Consider the following 5,701-nt stretch of genomic DNA (forward strand, 5'->3'; position numbering starts at 1 on the left):
CCCAGGAGGGGCTGCCGGGAGGGGCCACTCCCAGCCTCAGGGTCAGCCCCAACCCACCCTGAGGCTCCAGGGAGGCAGGGCTGGACCAGGCCAGGCCTGGTGAATTCCTGGGCAGCGGGCGCCCCCTGCAGACAAAGGTGCCGCCAGGCGGAGGCCAGGTCATCCCAACCTCAGACACCCAGCCCTAGTGGGGAGCTGGGCCAGGGCAGCCGCTGCAATCACCATGTTGCCCAGTTTTAAGGATGAGAAAAATGTTAGGTGTCTTGCCCAAGGTCACAGGTGACCTTGGGCAGGTGGTGTCGGGTCCTGAACTCACGTCTCCATAGATCCTGGCTCCCCCAACCCGGAAGGTCTTTGACCCCCAGTAGAGCCTCCCCGAAGCCCTCACCCAGGACAGACATGCACAGCGTGACAGTTGTAAGGGGCAGGCAAGGGTATTTAATGGGCATTGAGGGTCTTGGCACTCCCACCAGGGAAGGGCAAGGGCAGGGCACAGAAAGGCTTCCACTCAGGAGGTGGGTTCAGAAGGTGAGCTCAGGCGGTGTCTCAGGAGGTGGGCTCAGGAGGTGGGCTCAGGCGGTGTCTCAGGAGGTGGGCTCAGGAGGTGGGCTCAGGCGGTGTCTCAGGAGGTGGGCTCAGGAGGTGGGCTCAGGCACTGGTGCTGTGGGCATCTCCGGGCGCACAGGGGCGAGAGGAAGGCGGAGCCTCGCCTGGGGCCCTCCAGCAGCAGGGGCCGCACCGGCCCCGTGTTAGGCTAAACAGAACAGGGGTGCAAGGGCTCTTGCCAAGACTGTGCCCCACAGCCCAGGCCAGGTCTCCTGCCCCAGAGGCAGAGCAGAGGGAGCAGGCTGGCCCCAGAACACGCTGCAAAGGCCCCAGGGGCGCTGGGCTTACTCAGCCCGACCGCGGCACTCCTGATGCCCCCAACGTGCCACCTCCAAGTTTCATGGGGCTTCATTTCCTTAAATAAAATAATCTTCCGCCACCCCCACCCCTTGGCCAAATTATAAACCACAGGCTCATCCCAGTCCTGACAGTAAATGACTGACCCAAGGCCAATCAGCACGTTTAGAGGGGTAGTCATTTGTCTGTGACTCCAGGGACTCCTGGGTATATTCTAGAGGCCTGGGGCCTCCTTTCAACGCCCCTCCAGTGTAGAACCCCCTCCCCCATGCACAGGGCGCTCCAGCCTCAGGGGCCTCCCCCCCCACCCTCACAACCTGCAGACACCCTCTCCGACAGGCACGCGCGCACGTGCGCACACACGCTCCTTACCTCCTGGAGAGCCGCAGCCTCACCACTCCCTGGGGGCCCCTTCCCTGGTTTGTAGGGACGCAGAGGTTGGGGCTGGAGGCAAGGGCAGGCCTGGGGGGACGTAGGGGAGTGCAGGTTCGGCATGGGTGTCCAGTCAGGCCCCACCGCTGTCTGCAGCTGGACAGCTTCAGCCATGTACCTGGGGAGGAACAGGCCACATGCAGGCCACTGTCCTCCTGGCCTGGTCCCCCCGCACCCTTCAGCGTGGGAAGCAGGCAGCCCAGGGCTTGGCTCTGCAGGAAGCTGAGGTCGGCCTTGTGCATAATGCAGCGCCCCTCTGCGCCATCACGGGGCAAGAACCCACAGAGGTGAGGAAGTGGGGAGGCCCCAGAGCTCCCAGTGCCCTGGAGAAGACCCCGGAGGAGCAGGAACCGTGAGTGTAAGGGCCTGGGGCTGAGGTGAGGAGCGGGGGGCGCCCACCTCCGCCCCACCCCAGCCCCAGGTTTACCAGGGCCTGTGCTTTGCCAACTCACTTGGGGCCCCGTGGTGCACAGATTGTTAAATACCAGTTGCTGGCACAGCCCTGGTCGAAGGGGTTGTATCCCTGAAGGTGCCTGCACTGGAGGAGGGTGGAAACCGGAAGAGGAGCTCAGAACCGGCAGGAAAGGCTGTGCCGTCACCCAGTGGCCCTCCCGGAGCTGGTCAGCCAGCCAGGGCTCAGCCCAGCAGCAAGCTGGGGTTAGAGGACCCCCACGGCACCGTCCTCCCGTCTGTCTCCACCGGCCACACACATCCTCCTGCCTCCTTCCAGATACAGACTGCCTTCCCTGAAGGCTGTGTGAGGCCCAATCACACGTCCCAACCACCGTCACGTGGCCCAGGAAAATCTGGGCTCAAGCCCTGAACACACACCAGGTTCTCTGCCCACTGCCTCTACCCATCCGTCTCACCCCTCCTGAACTCCCTCCTCCTCCCCAGGGCAGGCTGGGCCTCACCTGACTTCAAGGGCCTTCGCTGTCACGTCCTGTCACTGAACGTGGCCCAGCCACGTCTCTGCCCACCACCAACGCCTGCATGTCCCATCCCCCGGCCCCGCAAAGACTGAGCTTTTCAACACCGTTCTCCACCGAAGGGGTCTGGATGCCATGCAGGGCAGCTGGCACTCGAGGGGGGAAGTCAGGACCGCTCCAGGAGAGCTCAGCATTGCCACAGGGCGACACGCTTCCTTGCAGGATTTGAGGTTCTGCCTATTTTAGGGTGTTTAAAGCAAGCAAAAGAAGCTGGTATTGCTGGTATTGGCCAGGAAGGGTGGCTCACGCCTGTAATCCCTGCCCTTTGGGAGGCCGAGGTAGGTGGATCACTTGAGGTCAGGAGTTCGAGACCAGCCTGGCCAACATGGCAAAACCCTGTCTACTAAAAATACAAAAATTAGTCTGGTGTAGTGGCACATGCCTGTAATCCCAGCTACTCGGGAGGCTGAGGCAGGAGAATTGCTTGAACCCAGGAGGTGGAGGCTGCAGTGAGCCGAGATCGCACCACGGCACTCCAGCCTGGGCGGCAGAGTGAGACTCCATCTCAAAAATATATGTATATTCCAGGGGCTGGTCTGAAAGCAGTGGGTGTCTCGCCTTGTGCAGTAAGTTACAGATTCAGTTCCTCGTTCTATTCTTTCCTTACTTCACTCTACCAAGCACTGTGCTGGGGACTGAGACACACACACACAACACCCAGGGCCAGCCCGAACCTTCAGGGTGCTGAGGACGGTACCAAGGGAGGGAGCAGGAACCCAGGCCAAGACGCCCAGGCACAGGCAGAGGACCCGGCCTGGAAGCCGGGGTGGAGCCCTGAGGGGCGGGGACAGGTCGTGCAGCCGCGTTCAGTTTCAGAAGCTGCTGTGTGCGGTCCAGAAAGAGTAGGTGAGGACTGGCCACTGGCCTTGGCCACCTGGTGGGAGCAGCAGCAGTGTGACGGTGAGGACTGTGGCCGGCTGAGCTGGGGGAGGGGGTGGAGCAAGTGGGCACTGCCAGCTCTGTCAGGAGACCCGGCTGCAGGAAAGCAGAGTACAGCGAGGAGCGGAGGCTGGCAATGGGAAGAGAGGGTATGGCTTTGCTTTTACGATGAGACAGACAGAAGCATGCGGAAATGATGACAACAATGAATGGTGGCTCACACCTGTCATCCCAGCACTTTGGGGGGCCGAGGCAGGCGGATCACCTGAGGTCAGGAGTTCGAGACCAGCCTGCCCAACAGGGAGAAACCCCATCTCTACTGAAAATACAAAATTAGCCGGGCATGGTGGCGGGTGTCTGTAGTCTCAGCTACTCAGGAGGCTGAGGCAGGAGAATCGCTTGAACCTGGGAGGCGGAGGTTGCAGTGAACCAAGGTCGTGCCACTGCGCTCCAGCCTGGGTAATGAGCAAAACTCCGCCTCAAAAGAGTAAGAAACAAACAATAGTGTCGCCATCTAGAGCACTCACTTGTGCCAGCTGCTACTCTATGTCTTTTTCTTTTTTTTCTTTGAGACCGAGTTCTGCTCTGCTGCCCAGGCAGGAGTGCAGCGGCACAATCTCAGCTCACCAAAACCTCTGCCTCCCAGGTTCAAGTGATTCTCCTGCCTCTGCCTCCCACGTAGCTGGGATTACAGGTGCGCGCCACCACACCCGGCTAATTTTTTGTATTTTTAGCAGAGATGGAATTTCTCCATGTTGGTCAGACTGGTCTGGAGCTCCCGACCTCAGGTGATCTGCCCACCTCAGCCTCCTGAAGTGCTGGGATGACAGGCGTGAGCGCCGAGCCCAGCCGGCTTTATTTATTATAATCCTCCAAAACTAGAAATACCACAACATCTTCAATGGGAAATGGATAAATAAGCCATTGAACATCCACACAGTACAATACTGAACAGCAATAAAAAGGAATAAATGACTCATATGAACAACAACATGAATGAATCTCAAATGTTCTGTGCTACGTGAAAGAAGGCAGACTCACAAGCCAACAATTCCATGTATTCTGGAAAAGGAAAAATGATAAGGACAGAAGACAGGTCCGTGGTTGCCAAGAGCTGCAGCTGGGGGAGAAATCGGCTACAACAGACCATGATCTCTGATTTTCTGGGGTAATGGAACTGTTCTAAATATTGATTTTGGTGGTGGCTGCAGGACTGTATCCATTTGTCAAAACTCATAGCTGCACACTAGAAAAGGAAGAGCATTACACAGGTAGATTATTGCCCAATAAATTACTTTTTTTTTTTTTTTTGGAGACAGAATCTCGCTCTGTCTCCCAGGCTGGAGTGCAGTGGCACAATCTCAGCTCACTGCAACCTCCACCTCCCGGGTTCAAGAGATTCTCTGCCTCAGCCTCCAAGTAGCTGGGACTACAGGCACGCACCACCACGCCGGGCTAATTGTTAGCCAGACTGGTCTCAAACTCCTGGCCTGGCCTCAAGTGATCCTCCCACCTCGGCCTCCCAAAGTGCTGAGATTACAGGCGTAAGCCCCGCATGTGTCTAATGAACTTGACTTTTAAAGAATCCTACCCTGGCTCTCTGCATCAAGCCTAAATTCACCACCTGACTTTCTGGGCCACGGTGCCTAGCCTGGGCTTTAAAAAATAATAATAATAATAAGGTCTCGCTCTATTTCCCAGGCTGGAGTGCAGTGCTGCAATCACAGCTCAGCCTTTATCTCCCAGGCTCAAGCGATCCTCCCGCCTCAGCCTCTGGAGCGGCTGGGACTATAGGCACATGCCACCACGCCTGGCTAATTTTTTAACTTTTTGTAGAGATAAAGTCTTGTTCTGTTGCCCAGGCTGGTCTCAAACTCCTGGGCTCAAGTGAGCCTCCCACCTCGGCTTCCCAAACTGCTGAGCTTACAGACATGAGCCACAGTGCCCGGCCTGGACCTCTTCAGTGTGACCAGCGGGGATCAGTCAGCATGGTTGCCCACACCACCTTCTCCCCAGTTAGAATTGCTTCCTCACCATCTGTCAGATCCACAGACTGTCAGGCTTCCCTGAGTTTCTGCAAAGGTGTGCCCATCACCTGCAATGCCCTCCCCTGTCCTGTCTCTCCCAGACCACTAAGCTGCACGTCCTCCTCTGCTGCGGGGTCCTCCCTCAACTCTCAGTGCCTAAGTCTGCCAGGCCCAGGACCACTCTGAGCCCTCGTGGGTATCTGGTGGGTGTCACTCTGATTTCAGGTTCCTCATCAACACAGGTGTGGAATGGAGCCTGACTCACGTCTATTCTTACGCTCACGGTAACACCAACAGCCTAGCACGCAGTAGGCTCCCACATTCACAGAAATTCAAACCGCCTGGCACACAGTAGGCTCCCACACTCACAGTAACACAAACCGCCTAGCACACAATAGGCTCCCATGCTCACAGTGACACAAATGCCTAGCACACAGTAGGCTTCCACACTCACAGTAAACCGACAGCCTA

General features: G+C 57.6%; 1 long non-coding RNA gene across 1 annotated transcript; it reads right to left on the reverse strand.

Moving 5' to 3' along the window:
- Positions 1–418: 418 nt before the first annotated feature.
- Positions 419–5,695, reverse strand: LOC116547679. Its single transcript, XR_004267140.1, has 4 exons — positions 5,612–5,695; positions 1,788–1,873; positions 1,276–1,453; positions 419–754 (listed from the first exon to the last, which is right to left on the reverse strand). It is a non-coding gene; the product is annotated as an uncharacterized LOC116547679 (long non-coding RNA).
- Between the last annotated feature and the right edge of the window lie 6 nt (positions 5,696–5,701).

Source organism: Sapajus apella, unplaced genomic scaffold, assembly GCF_009761245.1.
Source record: "Sapajus apella isolate SASKATOON/1434 unplaced genomic scaffold, GSC_monkey_1.0 scaffold4144, whole genome shotgun sequence".
In the NCBI taxonomy this organism is placed as follows: Eukaryota; Metazoa; Chordata; class Mammalia; order Primates; family Cebidae; genus Sapajus; species Sapajus apella.